The sequence below is a fragment of the Bos grunniens genome, chromosome 19 (assembly GCF_055505025.1).
Source record: "Bos grunniens cultivar Pamir isolate PY7600 chromosome 19, Bosgru_T2T1.0, whole genome shotgun sequence".
In the NCBI taxonomy this organism is placed as follows: Eukaryota; Metazoa; Chordata; class Mammalia; order Artiodactyla; family Bovidae; genus Bos; species Bos grunniens.
In genome coordinates, this window is record NC_141183.1 from 17,506,235 (window position 1) to 17,523,567 (window position 17,333).

The following is a 17,333-nucleotide window of genomic DNA, read 5'->3' on the forward strand; positions in this document are numbered from 1 at the left end:
GACTTAACTTTTAAAAAGATTATGGCATAGTACATGTAGTTCTACTTTTAGCACTCAAAACACCAAATGCAGATGTGTACCCCTCCATCCTCCAGAAAGGTAGAGGATGAACAGATACACAAGTTATGTTTCTGTCACGTGTTCTGTTCTTTCTGTTCTTAAGTCTTTTCTCTTTGGCTACACTGCCTGGCTTGTGGAATCTTAGCTCCTCGACCAGGCATTGAACGCGGGCCTCAGCAGTGAAAGCACCAACTCCCAATCACTGGACAGCCAAGGAATTCCCAGGTCTCGAGTCTTTTTAAAAGAAATCTTAAGTTTTAATCAGTGTTGAATTCACTTATTCATCTATTTATTCATTCACTAAACAGTGACTGAGCATTTACTCTGTGCCTTGTACTGTGCCAGGCCCTGAAGATACAAAGACGAATAAAACATCGCCCGAGAGATGAATGCATTAGGGAACCTGGTGCCCAGGGAAGCCCCTCAAAATGCAATCAGAAAAAGCTGTAGAAATTAAACACAAAATAATGGACCCCAGAAATGCGAAAGCAGAAAATTTTAATGTTTGCTTCGAAACTAGTGGTATAGAAAGAAACCCAAGTAATTTACTAATTATCTTTAAATTCAAGTGACTATTTTTAGAATTTAGTTTTGGGGGAAATAACTTCTATTATAAGATATGTTACTTAGCCAGGGCTGTCTGAAGGTGATGGAGCTGTTTCCTCTTTCCATGTTTTTCGGATTCCGGAAACACGAGTGACTGTGAGGCAGATCCTCTGACCCCAGCCCCTCCATCATGGGCTCTGCCTCAGGCTTCACAGACTTGGTGATGTCACCCTTCACCTGTAGCTGCCTCCTGCTCCCCATTAGCTGGTGCAGGAGCACACTGGGGGATAAATTATGCCCATCCCCCAAACGCTTCTTATGATGAACAGGATTTTTTTATAAGAGGAAAAAAGCAATCTGTTCATCTAGTCATGGCAAGACACAAGCCCTCAAACTGAAATTCCAGGTCTCTATCCTATTAAAAAAAAGATCAAAACCCTTTTCTGGGGGTGAGGGAAGGATGGATTGAGAGTTTGAGATTAGCAGATGCAAACTATTATATATACAGAATAGACATGTAATGGATATGTACATATATATAATTAATGCATATATAAAATATATATATAATGCGTATATACAAGGTTCTACTCTATAGCACAGGGAACTATTAATATAACCAATGCATGTGTGCATGCTAAGTTGCTTCAGTCATGTCTGACTCTGTGCGACGCTATGGACAGCAGCCCACCAGGCTCCTCTATCCATGGGATTCTCCAGGCAAGAATACTGGAGTGGGTTGAAATGCTCTCCTCCAGGGGATCTTCCAGATCCAGGGATTAAACATGAGTCTCACGTCTCTTGAAATGGTAGGCAGGTTCTTTACTACTAGTGCCACCTGGGAAGCCCCAATACATCCAATATCCTGTGATAAATCATAATGAAAAAATATGAAAAAGAATGTATATGTATAACTAAACCAATTTGCTGTACAGCAGAAATTAACACAACATTGTAAATCAACTATATTTCTATAAAATACATTTTTAAAGAACTTTTTCTTTGTCCCTGCTGGGGGAAAAGCAGTGTCTCTTCTTTCCCCTCAACCCACGCACTGGCAGTTGAACTAGCCGGCAGGACCCCTCAGACTCAGTCAGTGAATGAAGAAGTCAGGGTGGGGCTTGATCTTAAGAGCAGCAGCCTGGGGTTGAGGAACAGAAGTCCCAGGTTCAAATCCCTTGTCAGCCCAAACTAGCCATGTGATTTCAGGTGCCACTGCACTTTCCTGCACCCTGCCTGATTATAGTGCTGTGTATCTATTAATTCCATACTCCTAATTTAACCCCTTGGAGAAGGCAATGGCACCCCACTCCAGTGTTCTTGCCTGGAGAATCCCAGGGACGGGGGAGCCTGGTGGGCTGCCGTCTATGGGGTCGCACAGAGTCGGACACGACTGAAGCAACTTAGCAGCGGCAGCAGCAGCAATTTAACCCCTCTCCTCTCTTTTCCCCTTTGGTAAACATAAGTTTGTTTTCTATGTCTGTGAGTCTGTTTTTGTTTTATAAATTAGTTGATTTGTGTTATTTTTTTAGATTCCACATATAACTGATATACAATATTTGTCTTTCTCTGCCTGAAAATGAGTCAGATTTTTAACTGGGATTGACCATTCCTAAAGTCATCCAAATCAGAACAATATTAGTGTATCCAGAAAGCCAGGTCAACCCAATGTTCTTTGCAAACACTGGGCCCTTTGGGGTCGGGGTTTGTTCCGCTCGAAGGTGGCTGTTCCAGGGGTCTCGGCAGTGGAGACCCAGTGATGTAGGCTGGTGCCCATTACGTGGCCACAGCCTTTGAGGATGAGGTCCCTGCACCTGAGGATAGAGATATGACCAGCATGCCCTGGGCTGTCCAAGCATTCCTATGCTCCTAGCTTTGCATCCAGGGCCATGTGCAAAGGGGCCACATCCCTCAGCTTCTGCCCAGAACCACGGAACTAACCGGGTCCGAGTCCAGTGCTGAGTACCGCCATGTACTCCATCTTTCAGTCTGCGGTCCTTTTAAGAATTTTCTTTCTTTTTTTTTCAAAAAATATTTTTTATGTTGTTTATTTGGCTTCACCAGGTCGTAGTTGCAGCACACGTGATCTTCCATCTTCATTGCTGCATTAGAGATCTTTAATTGCAACATGCAAACTCTTAGTTGTGGCATGTGGGATCTAGTTTCCTGACCCTGAATTGAACCTGGGTCCCCTGCATTGGAGTGCAGGGTTTTAGCCACTGGATCACCAGGGAAGTCCCCTTAAGAACTTTCTTGAAGAAACATTTACTACTCACCTTGAAAACAATTTATAGACTGAAATGATCCCTGTCCCTCCCCTGGGGAAAAAAGAAAAACAACAGAACAGAAACTAGGGCGGGATCTCACATATGGTATTTTGGCTTTATAGCTAGTGTTTTTGTTTTAATTTGGGGGAGAAAGTGGGAGGCAAGAACAGAACTGAGAACTGATTCTTGTCATAGGTAGATGGAAGGGTGGCTGTGGGGAATGTATTTCAACATCATCAAAGTGCCTGGTGAGGTTGCAGATGCTAAATAATGTGCTACATGTGACCCCAACCTCATTGGTGTGTGTCCCTCCGTTCTCTGGCCCCCCTCCCTTTTCCTGGTTCTAGAATGTGAGCCACACTGGAGACCTGCGTGTGTGCTCAGTCACTCAGTCGTGTCTGACTCTTTGTGACCCCATGGACTGTAGCCCACCAGACTCCTCTGTCTATGGAATTCTCCAGGCAAGAATACTGGAGTGGGTAGCCATTCCCTTCTCCAGGAGATCTTCCCAACCCCGGGATCAAACCCAGATCTCCCTCATTGCAGGTGGATTTTTTACTGTCTGAGCCACAGTGGAGACCTGGGGGGAAATAAAGTGGATTGCTGACTAAGGGGGATCGGGCAGTACCCCTAGGTGGCCTGGGATATAGGTTTGCCTTCCCCAACCCCACTAGGACCCTTTTTCCTAACAGCAGGGACTTACTTCATCTGCCCAGGGAAACCACCCACATTCAATTAAATTCATCCCTGGGGTCACTGCCTGGGAACCTGAATGTCATTTTCCCTCCTGAGTCTATACCCCAGGGTTCCTCTGGGACCACATTTTCCAGTCTTTTGGTCCCACCTACCCCTCCATGGAAATGGTGAGTATGAACATTTTTCAAGCTGAAAGAAAAATGAGCTTCACTATTTGGTAAGTGTGGACCTGCCCACGACACTAAATTTGGGTCTGCCGTCACTGGAGTCATGAAGCAACAGCCCAGTTTAGAGGCTAGCTTTTAGTCTTAAATATTTTCTCTGGGCTCATGTTACATATGACTCGGAGGCTGGAAGGCACAGCTTCTTTGGTCATTAGCACTAAAGACATGTCTGTTGGCGTGGAGAATGGAATCAGAGGCGGAGGGTCAGAGGCTCTGAGGACCTGGAGACAGCAAGACAAGGTTCTGGACTGGGGCACCACCTGGCTGCCTCCCCAGCTCTAAACTCTCTGAACCTTGGTTTGTTCCTCTGCAAAATGAGGATGGTAAGCCCTGCCTCATAGAGGAGTGAAGGTTAAATGCAACAATATTTTTAATAAAATCAAAACCACCTGCTCCTACCATTATTATCAGCATCTTTGTATAGCAAAATAATGGACTAACAGTTAAGTTGGCCTGAATGAAGTAAGGCAAAGCAGAAATTTTAGAATATTTCAAAGGAAGTATGACTTTTATTTTCAAGTCTGTAGAACAACTGAACCATGTACTAGGAGGTGGAGAAGGTACTTTAAACAGGTAAAACTCATCTGACAGCAGCCTGTTTGATAGCATCCAGCTGCATGAACCGAGAGTAATTATTTTGAGCTTTGCATGTGCCCAGCTCTGTGACTGGGCAAGACACCCAGGGGAGCAGGAAAGCCACACAAGACACAAGACTCGCCCTCAGAGGGCACATCACCTGTGGAAAGATGAAAGCAGCACAGACAAGAAGGAAAACAATTACGTCAACCACTGCGGTGCTGAGGACTGCTGAGAAATGGAATGTGTTGATGTCAGGATCTTGTGGAGCGCAGTACCTGGAGGCGGTTTTCAGGGAAGAGTGATCAGGGAAGGTCAGGGTGAGCAGAAGGGAGAGGGGACATTCTCAACAAAGGTACCGTGGGTGAGCTAGGAGCAGAAAGGGCATGATATATGCGAAGGAGCCGAGAGGCAGGCTGGCCGGAGGTGGGGCTGGACCAGTAGGACTAGACAGGGAGCCCAAGTTGTGGCATACGGAGGCGGGCAGGCAGTGAGAGGTGGGGCCTGGCTCAGCAAGGGACAGAAGCGTAATCGTGGACTCATGCTCGGATGGGGGCAGGGCAGATGACAGGGCTGCTCTGGGAAGAGGAGTTTGGCAATGGCCTGCCAAAGGGATTGGGCGTCAATTTCAGAACTGAACTCGAGAGCAATTCATTATCATTTTCACAATGATCCAGGGGTGAAGTGATAAAGGCAGATGTTTCTTTTAGCACTGGTGCAGATGGATTGGAAAAGGAGAGCAGATCCAAGTGATGTGGAGGAAGAATCTGATGGTTAAGTCTGTTCCAGGATATGGCGGGAAGAAGAGTAAGACTCCATGGTTTGCCATACGGGGACTAGAGGATGGGAGGTTCCAAGGAGCAAAGTGGATGGGACTATGGCATAGTGAGGGCAGCTTTGGGGACAGCAAACAAAGGCAGACGATGTAGGGATACTAAGTATGGTCAAGGCCAGCCACTCATTAGAGAAGCCAGGCTGTTGTCAGGGTAGGGGCAACACACCAGCCTGGAAATATCAATATTTCCCAGTCTATTTGCATGAAGAAAAAAAAAAAATCCTCCATTCCCAGGGCAAAAGCAAATAGACTGCAGCGCAGCACCAGCTCAATTCAAATTCTAAGTGCAAGTGTTCAATTAATGAGCCTGCACCATGCCTCTTGCCACCAAATAGCCATTAGAATATTATACCATCAAAGTCAACTCCAACCTTTAATTTAATCACTCTTGCCTTAATCGATTCCTGGCAAGTGCTAAACACACTGGCGGGAAGAGGCTGCCCCAGGGCATAATTAGAATATGAGATTCAGCACCAAGTCCCTGTTTGACTAGGAGGAAACTGAAAACCCCCGAGGAAACAGAAAGGCTCCCAGGGAATTAATTTCCTCTGAGGGACACAGCATGAGCCCAGGAGACCCCAGCTCCTCTACAAGAAGGGGGCACTGGCAGGGTGGGATATCACTTGAGGTCATACTAAAGCCACCCCACCCACTGTCCTGTACCTGGCTTTCAGCTTCCCCTGCAAAGAAGGGATAGATGAGACCAGTACAGGCTGGACTGTGGCTGGCTGTCCATGCATTCAGGCTCAGGCCCAGCTGCCTGGCCGCTCACCTCTGGGAAGCAGTCTGTACCTACCTGGTTGGTGCTAAAGGAGAGAGCGAGCGGCAGTGGCTATACCCTGCCAGGCTCAGCCCGAGAGAGACTTCAGATCAGGTGCTGGACTGTGGCTCTCAGGAGGCGCCCTCAGCCCTATCCCTGCAGCACTTTTTTCTGAAAAGCTCAGAGAAATTCTCCAAGATGGTTGTATTTTAGTTCTGTGATTACTCAGTGAGAAGAAAGGCCACATTATCATCCATTCTCAGAAGGAAGATTGAATAATCCCCATTTATTATTCAGGAATTTTTTTCCTTTTTACCAAAACTCTTGGCTTGTGGGATATTAATTCCCTGACTCTTAGTTCCCTGACCAGGGACTGAACCCAGACCCTTGGCAGTGAAAGTATGCCAAATCCTAATCATTGGACCACAGGGGAATTCCGGAAACCCTTTTTATTTATTTATTTTGGCTGTGCTGGGTCTTCGTTGCTGAACCAGGGCCTTCTCCAGTCGTGGCTAGCAGGAGCTAGTCTCTTGTTGCGGAGCACAGGCTGTAGGTTGCACAGGCTTGAGTAGTTTCCGCACATGGGCCTAGTTGCTCTGAGGCATGTGTGGTCGATCTTTCCAGACCAGGGATCAAACCTGTGTCTCCTGCATTGGGAGGGAGATTCCTATCCGCTGCGCCACCGGGGAAGTCCTTTCAGGGACTTGACCCTCCAGGGAATCTTGATTATGGCCACAATTGGTAGATAAACAGAAAGGTTGCAATTACACTCAGGGCTGAGTAAGCCCAAGCAGTGGGTGATAACAGACCACCCCCCCACCCCCCCACCCCCACCAAAATAAAGGATGCCTAACTTTTGGAATTCAGTCTCGCTGGTAGATAAGGAGATGTTTTAAAAAGATTTTTGCTTGGCCCAGATTGTCAACTTATAACATGAATCCTGCCAGTTAAAAAAATTTTTTCCCTGCATTTCTCATGAGACATCAAGCCATTGGTTCATAATTATTTATAGCACTTTAGTGACATTGAAAGGGATTTATTTCAATGTATTCCACCTGCATTAATACTCTGCAGGGAACAGAGTGCTGCCACCTCTCCTGGCTGCTAAGAAGGGAGGACCTTCAGACCTAGAGCAGGAAGAAAGGAGCCCAGGGAGAGACCCCCAGGGGGCACATCATCCCCACAAGATTAACCCTGGGGAAAATATTAAATAGGTTTAGAGAAGGTTCAGGTGAGTCTGTGAATGATCAGTCCATTATTTAAGGGGATTTGGGGATGTTTTGAGAAATCCTTTGTTTCTAAGCCGGTCTCATGGAGATAGCAGAGGCAGAAGCTGAACTGCTGTGCCGTGGGCTGGGGCCAGCATAGAATTCCTGTTTTTAGCAAATACACAAGGCAGAAAGTGAACAGCAGAAGGGCAGGCGGCTCTTCCAAACAGCTATTCCTGGCGATTCTTGGCAAGTGGCAGCTTTGAAAGGGACAGGTTTCATATGAAGCAAACCATGAAGATTATCTTGCCCCCCAGCACGTTATGTACAACTATTTCAGTTTTACAGACAACTTTTGCTTGACATGTGCGTGCATGTATGTGTTAACTCGCTTTAGTTGTATCTGACTCTTACATTGATTTAAATTCTGACACATTACCAATACCAGCACTGAAAGTTGTACCAGTTTTCAGCAAACCCAGTATAAAACATCCAGACATAAATAAGGTAGTGAATATTCACATTTAAATATAAAACCAAAGAGATTCTATAAACTGTAACCTTTCCTTGGGTGCTTAAGCCTATAGTATTTATTTGGCTCCTTTAATTTTCACAAGTTCCAATTTGTCAATGTTTTCTTTTGTTTATTGTGCTTTTGGTATCATATTTAAGAAGTCATTGACGAATGTAATATTGCGAAGCTTTTATCCTCTGTTTTCTTCTAAGAGTTTTATAGTTTTGTTTTGTTTTTCCAGCCACACTATAAGGCATGAAAAAACTTTCCCAATCAGGGATCAAGCCTATGCCCTCTGCATCAGAAGCACAGAGTCTTAACCACTGGACCACCATGGAAGTCCTCAAGCCTTTAGATTATTAATTATCTGATGAACCTCTTTTTGAAACCATGAGAGAGGGAATGAGGTAAGACAGTAGTTTGGTATCACTGTCCAATCAAGAACAATTGGAAATAAGCATCTTTGAAATGCTTTGTAAATCAATGACAGAACTGGATTTGATCCAAGACAACTCTGTTGACACATAATTTAGAATTCTGGTTCTAATTCAGGGGGAAGGGCTGGCGTTTATCCTGGGGGAGGGGCACAGTTCCATGATTCCATGAATTGGTCCTTTCTGCCACTCCCTTCTTGGCATTATTATACTGGCCGTGGATCACATCACAGGCAGCTGTAGACTCAGGGGTCTTCTGATATCTTTTGTGTCCTGAGGAGGAGGACACAAGGATGAAAGTGCCTCCTGAGGCTTTTTGTAGCAGGCTTAGGCCTCAAGACAATATCACCCACCCTTCCAGGGAAACCAGAAAACTAGGCCATAGGCTGGAAGGAAAACCTGCAGCTGGGACCAGAGATAATTCATGTCCTTCTTTTTGATGCTTGATTTAGCAGTGGAGGTCCATGAATGAAACATCATTATCAACATCTTCAGATTTAATTCAAATGTGCTGATTTAAAAATGCTTTTTAAAATTGCTGGACCTTGATCTAAAACTCCCTCACTAAGAAGAGTTAACATGGTAAAGAAAATTTAAATTTATGTTGAGTTTTATGGGGAGAATTTTTCAACAGTGGGGATGCTATGTGAATGAATTCCAAGTGCCACGCTAGTCCTGGGAGACAGGCAGGAGATGCAGGGAAGACACAAAAGTATCCACAGTAGGCCCTCTCCTGCCAGATACCGTGTAAGAAGCAGAAATGAAGGATGGTGAATACTTAGGGCTGAGTCTCCAGGGCCTGATGCCCATGGCCGGGGCCTCAGCCTACCACAGTCAACCTTCTAGATCCATCGTATTTGTTACAATGGTCACGCCACTTAAGTACGGTGCAAGCTGATTACATCAAGTGTTAAATGAAAGATGAATTCTGAAAATCATTCATTGGCTTTAAGAAAACCAAGTTGAATACTTTGGAGAGATTTCATAAAGGTGAGTAATTTTTAAGCTGTCAAACAGGATGTCAAAGATTGTGGGAAAATATAGTAAAACTCTAGCGAGACTCTACATTGAGATTATACACAGTGTAACCCCTTGTTCCTCTAGCTGGAAGTCCTCGGCAATGCATTACAGGTGCCGCTTAAGCCAAAAAGACAAGGAACTCCAGCTACCTGACCCAAACACCAAGAAGCCTGGACCCTACAGCAAAAGATGGGGAGGGGGAAATGAACAAATATCTGGTTAAGTTAAATGTCTGAAAATATATATGTATCATTTTTTTTATGATTTTCTGATTGAATGACTTTTGAAAAAAATGTATTATGACTTTCATGGATAAAGTGTTAGTTGCTCAGTGTGTTTGACTCTTGGCAACCCCATGGACTGGGCTCCTCTGTCCATGGAATTCTCCAGGCAAGAATACTGGAGTAGGTAGCCACTCCCTTCTCCAGGGGATCTTCCCAACCCAGCGATTGAACCCAGGTCTCCTCCACTGCAGGCAGATTCTTTACTGTCTGAGCTACGATAGGAAGGATTCTTCTATTTATTTATTTGGCCACACTGAAAAGCTTGTGGGATCTTAGTTCCCTGATTGGGGATTGAACATGGTCCCTTAGCAGTGAAAGCATGGAGTCCTAACCACTGCACAGATTTATTAATAATCAGATATATAATTCATATAGAAGTCTGGTTATTGGATGCTTGGCATTGCCTGGATTCAAATATGTCAGGTTTGCTTCATTTAACATTTTTCTACTTGACTCTCGGCTGCCACCGTGAATCAGCCTGCTTCCGAGTTTACCCAGTTCAGTACTGCTTCATTATCTCATTTGTAATCTCTCTCCTGAACTGCCTTCCATTAGTTCTGTTGCTTTCTCAGTCTCATCTGTGCTCACTGTTTATGCAATGAGTGAACAGTAAGACATCGGAGTGAAGTGAAAGTCACTCAGTCATGTCCGACTCTTTGGGACCCCATGGACTTTACAGTCCATGGCATTCTCCAGGCCAGAATACTGGAGTGGGCAGCCTTTCCCTTCTCCCTTCCCAACCCAGGGATCAAACCCAGGTCTCCAGCGTTGCAAGTGGATTCCTTACCAGCTGAGCCACAAGGGAAACCCAAGAATACTGGAGTGGGTAACCTATCCCTTCTCCTGCAGATCTTCCTGACCCAGGGATTGAACTGGGGTCTCCATTGGTAAAGTGGATTCTTTTCCAACTGAGCTATCAGGGAAGCCAGTGAACTGCTAAGCCAGCTCACCAGTAGTCCCAGGTTGGTGGGAGAGAGGGCGGCTCAGCTCAGGCTGGTGTGGACAGTACACAGCCTATTCCTGGTGTGCAATGGATTTCAAGAAGGAAGAAGGCAGAAGCAGGGACAACAGATCGTAAGTCGCTCTGCTTGCCTATGGCAAGAGTTCTGTGTGTACACTGACACATGGGTGTGTGCGATTTTCCAGGGGGGCTTCACTTCCATTCAAACGACACCACTTGCCTGGTTCCAGATGGGACAGTCTACTTCTATCTTGATCCCCACTCACTGTAACAATATATCTGTTTCAATTGATTCCATCATCAGGGTCAGTAGGAACCTTTGCACATGCATCCAATCACAAGAGTCTACTCAGAGGCTGCTGGCCATAGAGCCATTTAATGAGCAATTATGTGCCAAGCCCTGGGCTAAGCACTACATCACTCCACTTAAACCCCACAGGAACTGGCAAGGTAGGTACTATTGTACCCCAAGTTACAAAGAAGAAAAAAACCTCTCTAAGAGGCTAAACAACCCAGCGTAGGGCTTGCAGTCAGTAGGAAAGGGGGATTTGCACCCAGGAGTTCTGATTCAAGGAGAAGGCAATGGCACCCCACTCCAGTACTCTTGCCTGGACAATCCCATGGACGCAGGAGCCTGGTAGGCTGCAGTCCATGGGGTCGCTAAGAGTCAGACACGACTAAGCCACTTCACTTTCACTCTTCACTTTCATGCATTGGAGAAGGAAATGGCAACCCACTCCAGTGTTCTTGCCTTGAGAATCCCAGGGACAGGGGAGCCTGGTGGGCTGCTGTCTATGGGGTTGCACAGAGTCGGACACGACTGAAGCGACTTAGCAGCAGCAGCAGCAGTTCTGATTCTAGCCCCCATCCTCAACCATTAGGGCAAACCTGCAGCTTCTACGTGCAAGACACTGCTGTGAGCTGGGGAACCTGCCCAGGGAAAACCAGCATCTGCCCTCCAGGTACTCACAAACCTTCCTTGAATAGCTGAGGCACAGAGTGCATTTCTTGGGGATTAAGTCTTAGTCTTCCTGATCAGGGCAGGTGCAAAGCCCATTGAAATCTCAACCAAGCAAAAACAACTTCAGATAATCCACCGGGAGGTCATTCAAGCTGGCGTTTTGTGGAAGCTGATTCCTACCCCTATACTGTGCTTATGCTCAGCCACTCAGTTGTGTCTGACTCTTTTGCGACCCCATCGACAGTAGCCAGCCAGGCTCCTCTGTCCATGGAATTTCCCAGGCAAGAATGCTGGAGTGGGTTGCCATTTCCTACTCCAGGGGATCTTTCTGATCTAGCAATCGAACCCGAGTCTCCTGTGTCTCTGGCATTGGTAGACAGATTCTTTACCACTGCACCATGAAACGTTTCCTAATCAAAGAATCCTCAAAGCTCAAAAACCACCCCGAGCTGGCCTCAAACTGTCTCCTCGCACTCAGGTGGGGGCCATCTATGCAGAGAAGGAACCTGGCAGCAGCGTGGCACCTGAGACAGGGAAAGAAGTCTTGGACAGCAATCTCTTTGGCAAGGGAACAGAAGACAGTCCGGAGTGTGTGGTATGTGTCCAATCACCCACACAGGAGGCTGTGCGAAGCAGCAGGATCGTAGCTGGGTGGAGAGGCAATGAGTCCTGTGGATGGAGGATTCCAGGTCGCCCCTCTACACCACAGTGTGAGAGAATATTTACTGCAGAGCCTGGGCCCCAGGAAGTGAGAGAAGCCCCCAGGCCCACCTTTGCTGAGGGGGACTGAGATTCTTGCCTGAAGTCCTTCCTATGCCCATCCCACTCCTCTCACACCCACAGGCTCAGAGCTGGGTCCCAGTGGCAGCTGCTAAAGCTTCAACCTCTCCAAGGTGCAGAACCTAAGATGGGGATCAGATGTCCCTAAAACTTCAGTAACTTGACTTTGACCATAGCTGAGTCTATGTCACAATCCCCTAATCTTGATTTCTAGCCTTCTTTGAGCCAAAAAGGCCTGGCTGCTCCTTTGTATAACTGAGAAGTCTCAATATCCTGGATTTGAGGGGAAGAAGTTTAAGATCCCCAGGGTATTTTCCTTGTTTTATAAACAGAGGCACAGAGGTTGAGTGAAACCCTTGTTTCATTTGTCAAAGCCGAAATTCCGAGCTTTAGGCTGTGCTCCAATTAGAGACTCTTACAAAAGTTCATGTGTGAGTCAGTGGTTTTGGAATTAGAATATTCCACTGGGTCAATGTTACAGATTGTGCTTGGGTTCCTGCTAATCCACAATCGCCTATTAAGCCCTCGTGCAGCTGAACAGGGAAGGAGTTCACGGTCAGGCACTCAGCTCCACTACTCACTGGCTGTGTGACCTTCAGTGAGTTACCAAACCTCTCTGTACTCCAGTTTCCCCATATGTAATACTGAGATAACGGAACCTGCCTACATAAAGGGGTTGTTGTGGGGATTAAATGAGGTAATCTCCGGGGAGCACCTGGGCTTCCCAGGTGGCTCAAGTGGTAAAGAATCCGCCTGCCAGTGCAGAGACCTGGGTTTGTTCCCTGGGGCAGGAAGATGCCCTGGATGAGGAAATAGCAACCCACTCCAGTATCCTGCCTGGATAATTCCATGGACAGAGGAGCCTAGTGGGCTATAGTCCATGGGGTGGCAAAGAGCCGGACACGACTGAGCACACACCCTAGAGAGCACTTAGAACAGGGACTCCAAGAAGATACTCAAGGAACATGAACGTGAAAGTGAAAGTCGCTCAGCCATGTCCAACTCTTTGCAACTCCATGGACTGTATAGTCCATGGAATTCTCCAGGCCAGAATACTGGAGAGAGTAGCCTTTTCCTTCTCCAGGGGATCTTCCCAACCCAGGGATTGAACCCACGTCTCCCACACTGCAGGCAGATTCTTTACCAGCTGAGCCACAAGGGAAGCCCAAGAATACTGGAGTGGGTAGCCTATCCCTTCTCCGACCCAGGAATTGAACCAGGGTCTCCTGCATTGCAGGCGGATTCTTTACCAACTGAGGTATGAGGAAAGCCCCATAAGATGCCACTAAGATGATGGTGCCAGGGTAACGGTGTTTCTGTCGTAGGGCTTCTCAACCCTGGCTCTAGGACTTTTGGGGCCAGGTCTCTGAGGCATTCTGGGCCTTGTTCAGCAGATCCCTGGCCTCCATCCACTAGATGCCAGTAGCACCCACCACCCAGTTGTGGAAATAAAAAAGTGTCTGTAGACATCCCAGTGGCCCCAGGGGTTGAGAACCACTGTTGTACAGGAAGGCCGCTGACAGTCCCAGCTGAACGTTGGATTCCTCTTTCTGCTGCAGCCCACTGGTAACGCGGGGGTGTTCTCTTCCCCTCACTGGCTGAAATGCCCCTTCCATGCCAGCTCCAAGTCTAGTGGAAGCGCCTCAACTGGCAAGTTAGGAATGGGTGGTCAGGGGGGATTTTCTGGGGGTGTGGTAGGGTTGGGGGTCCTCTAAGTGGAATGATGAAAAATGGGAGGAAGGAGGAGCAGAGGCAAGGGGGCTTTTCCCTCTCTGACCCTCTGACCTCCTGCATGAGGTGGTGGGGCAGGGTCTTCCTTACCCCGGGGGGAGTGTGGTCTCTCCCCTGTCTGCTCGTCTGGCAAATGAAGGTAAAGTGAGTGGTGGGGACCAGGCTGGGGGCACAGGCAGCAGGAAGGGGGAAGGCGGGGAAGAGGAGGGGAGGGGAGGAGAGGCTCAGGCAGCGTTCTTGGTGTCATTTTGACAGAGCAGCAGGGGACAAACTGGATTGGATTTCTCTCCCAAATTTCATTTTTAAAAAAATACTCATTTATTTGGGTGCACTGGGTCTTAGTTGCCACGTGTGAGATTTTTTAGTTGTGGCACATGCAATCTAGATTCTGACCAGGAATCGAACCCCTGCATTGGGAACTCCATGTCTTAGCCACTGGACCATGCGGGAAGTCCCCCCAAAAGTTCTTTTTTAAAATTTACTTATGTTTAGTTGAAGGATAACTGCTTTGCAGTATTGTATTGGCCCCCAAGACTTCTTGATGACATGACCTCAAATAAGGCCCTCCTCCCATTCTGCTTTCTTTTCACCACCTTTTTCGACCTGCATTTTCCCATTTTATCCATTTATTTGTTACATGAGCATGGCCCAAAGACTTGTTGTATGTCTAGCACTGTATTAAGCTCCTGAGGGTGTTTTTGTTTGTTTTTGAGTGATTCTTTTTCAAGGTGAGCCTAAGGAAGGTACTAATTAAGTAAATGGAAGGCACAATCTAATTGAAAATCAACATATGTTCATGTACATGGCTGTGGAGCCACCCAAATCATACACATAAATGCTGAGGGAAGGTGGAATAAAACACAGTTTCTTAAACTTCTCAACAAATGGGCTTCATGAACTGATGTTAAAAGGGCAGAAGGAAAATTCAGCTTAAACAAAGGGCACCCCAATTCTGTAACATCTCCAGGCTGCCACAGCTCTCAAAGAGCATGTGGGTCAAGGGGCATGTTCAAAAGAAGAGGCTCTTTTCCTAACTGGAATAAATCTGACCCTTCTTCAGTCAAACTGACTGTAAGTTTTTTTTTTTTTCTTGTGATTTGTGGGAATAATCCATTTCTTTTGTTCCTGTCAGGGGATCTGTGCCAGATACTAGAAACCACTCAAAAGCCACACCCTTCTGAGATGTGCAGAGGAGGTCAGACGGTCACGACTGTCATTCATTCCCTAAACCAGCAAAGCTGACAAGTGCCTCTCTCAAACTGTCCAAAGTTGAACCCCAAGAATCAAGCCAGATTATTGCAGTACTCATAACCTGTTATAGTAGCAAATGTTGGTCAAGAAATTGATTAGCTTCAAGAGTCATTCTGGAGTGGTCGCTGGGAGGAGGTGTGCTATTTATTTAGGGGAAGGTTTGGAGATGGAGGAATGGAAGGCAATTCTTATCGGACAAACATAAACAGCATCATAAAACACAAAATGATACTTTAATTAATTACGGTAGGAAAGGCATTTCTCTTTTTGTTGTCGGACAGGTCAGTTGGAGGGACAAGGATCAGATAAAACCCGAAGCTGTCCTGCTGAGCCCGAAGGCGAGTGGCCCGGAGGGGCAGGCGGGCAGTCCCCTCAACAGGTCCCCTCAACCATCCCAACCCATACTAGCCAGAGACCCGCCCATGGTCCCGAGTGCCTGACGTCAAGCAGGTCTTCCGGACTTAAAACAGCCCCCGCCTGCTGGAGATTCCGGGACAGGAGTCGATGGCCCTCGAATCGGTGCCAGGAAACCTTGATGCGGCGACTGGCTCGGAGCTTCAGCGTCGGAGCGTGGGCGCAAACGGGGCATCCCTGGAGATCCCAGGTAGGCAAGCCCACCCAGAGTCAGGGATGGAGTTCTGGTTCAGCGTAGGAAGGGCCACCTCCTGGTCCCCGGATTCCCCTATTCACAACTCCTCCTGGCCTTGCAGACCCCAGAGCCCCATCAAATCGCCAAAACACCACAAAATAGAGTAAAATCGCGGACGCCTGCACTGCACTTTGTTTCTAGTACTGGGCTAAAGGCACTCGCCTCTGCTGGCTCTTTTTCCCCCAACCGACAGGAGATGACCTCTCTGCCCCAGGTCCATCCCGGGCAGCCGTGGCCGCGGGCTCCCCGTTCCCAGGGCCGCTCCGAGACCCTCGTTCTGTCTGGTATCAGAATCTCTCGTCCAGTTCTATTGGCGGGGATGATGCTCGAATTGATCCTTGAACCTCTCCAAACCAGCTTCGATCTTGAAGCCACGGGAAGGTTCGGCCTGGCGCGGGGCAGGCTCTCGATCCCCGACCGAGTCATTCCCCGCCTATTCAGATAAATCTGCGCGGCTCGAGAAGACGATTTGGCCCCTAAAGTGCTCATCCTTCTCAGAACTGCGCCCTTGCACCAGTTTCCAGCGATAGAATTAACCAGAAAGCCGGCCAGGATCTGGCCAATGGAAGGAAGGCGAGGCTCGGATATGTTCTCCAGGGCCCGTACTCGCCTCTCTATCCCTTCCCCCCTCCCCCAATGCCCCCTCCCCCATCCTCACCTCCGGGTTTCAAGGCGGCGGCGAACTCGGACTCTTAAGCGAAAATCCAGCACAGTTCTAAAATAAAATTCGACTACAATAATAAAAACAGAGAGATGTCTATCTGCGTGGCTGCAGCCACCGGAGTCCAATAAGAAGAGCCATGGGTTCAGGGTTTGGGGGGGAGGTCTCCCTCCAGCATCCCCCAGCAGCCGGGGCCCGGGGCCTGGCCCTGCCTATCCCAGGTTCCCAATCTCTGTTCCGAAGGGGCGGGGCAACGCCCCAAGGTCCATTCCCCCGGCTCTTGTGGTCTCCTTGACAACCTCCCCTGCCCCCTCTCCAGTCCGCTTAATAAAATGGGTGTGGCCCGCAGCACCCGAGAAAACCTCTTGCCCCCTCCTCACAATCTCCCTCCTGGCGAAGCAACAGGGCGTGAAGCGAAGAGGGGCCCCGCCTTCGAGCTCCCACCGGGGGTTGCCGGTGCTCCTCGCTGTGCAGCCTGGTGGGGCGTGGCCCCCGGACGCTCCAGGTATGGGGAGGGGCATCGTTCCTCTGCGGCCACCGGCAAGGCGCGCAGGGACCTCGGATCCCACCCCTTCGGCCCCTCGGAGGCTTTCTGGCGCGCGCCCCAGTTCTGGGAGAGGGCTGCGCGGGGTCACGCCCGGTCCATGCGTGCCCCCCGGGAGGACTAGAGTTCCTCGACCCCGGCGAGCTCCGAGATCTAACAAAGGGCTCGGAAATGAGGGGCAAAAAGCGGGGGGAGGGGCGGGAGCTCTGGTTAAACACCTTCATAGAATAAAAGCCAAAAATCAGGGCTGGCAACACAAATCACGTAAGCCCTACACACAAAGCAGTCAAGCCCCCGAGGAAGATCTCGGGTGAACGCCCCCGGTACTCAGGCAGCAAAATGCCAAGATTTCAGCGCTAATTGCTCCCCCT

General features: G+C 48.1%; 1 protein-coding gene and 1 long non-coding RNA gene across 39 annotated transcripts in view; one reads left to right on the top strand and one right to left on the bottom strand.

The window, feature by feature from the left end:
* MAPT (microtubule associated protein tau) overlaps positions 1-17,333 on the bottom strand; it is a 119,441-nt gene that overhangs the window by 100,754 nt on the left and 1,354 nt on the right. The gene's annotated exons all lie outside the window — the stretch shown is intronic.
* On the top strand, positions 14,941-16,500 carry LOC147351408 (uncharacterized). Of its 2 annotated transcripts, none has more exons than XR_015147501.1 (2): positions 14,941-15,712; positions 15,951-16,500. It is a non-coding gene; the product is annotated as an uncharacterized LOC147351408 (long non-coding RNA). The 2 variants fall into 2 exon arrangements; XR_015147502.1 differs by having other exon boundaries at positions 15,453-15,712; positions 16,199-16,500.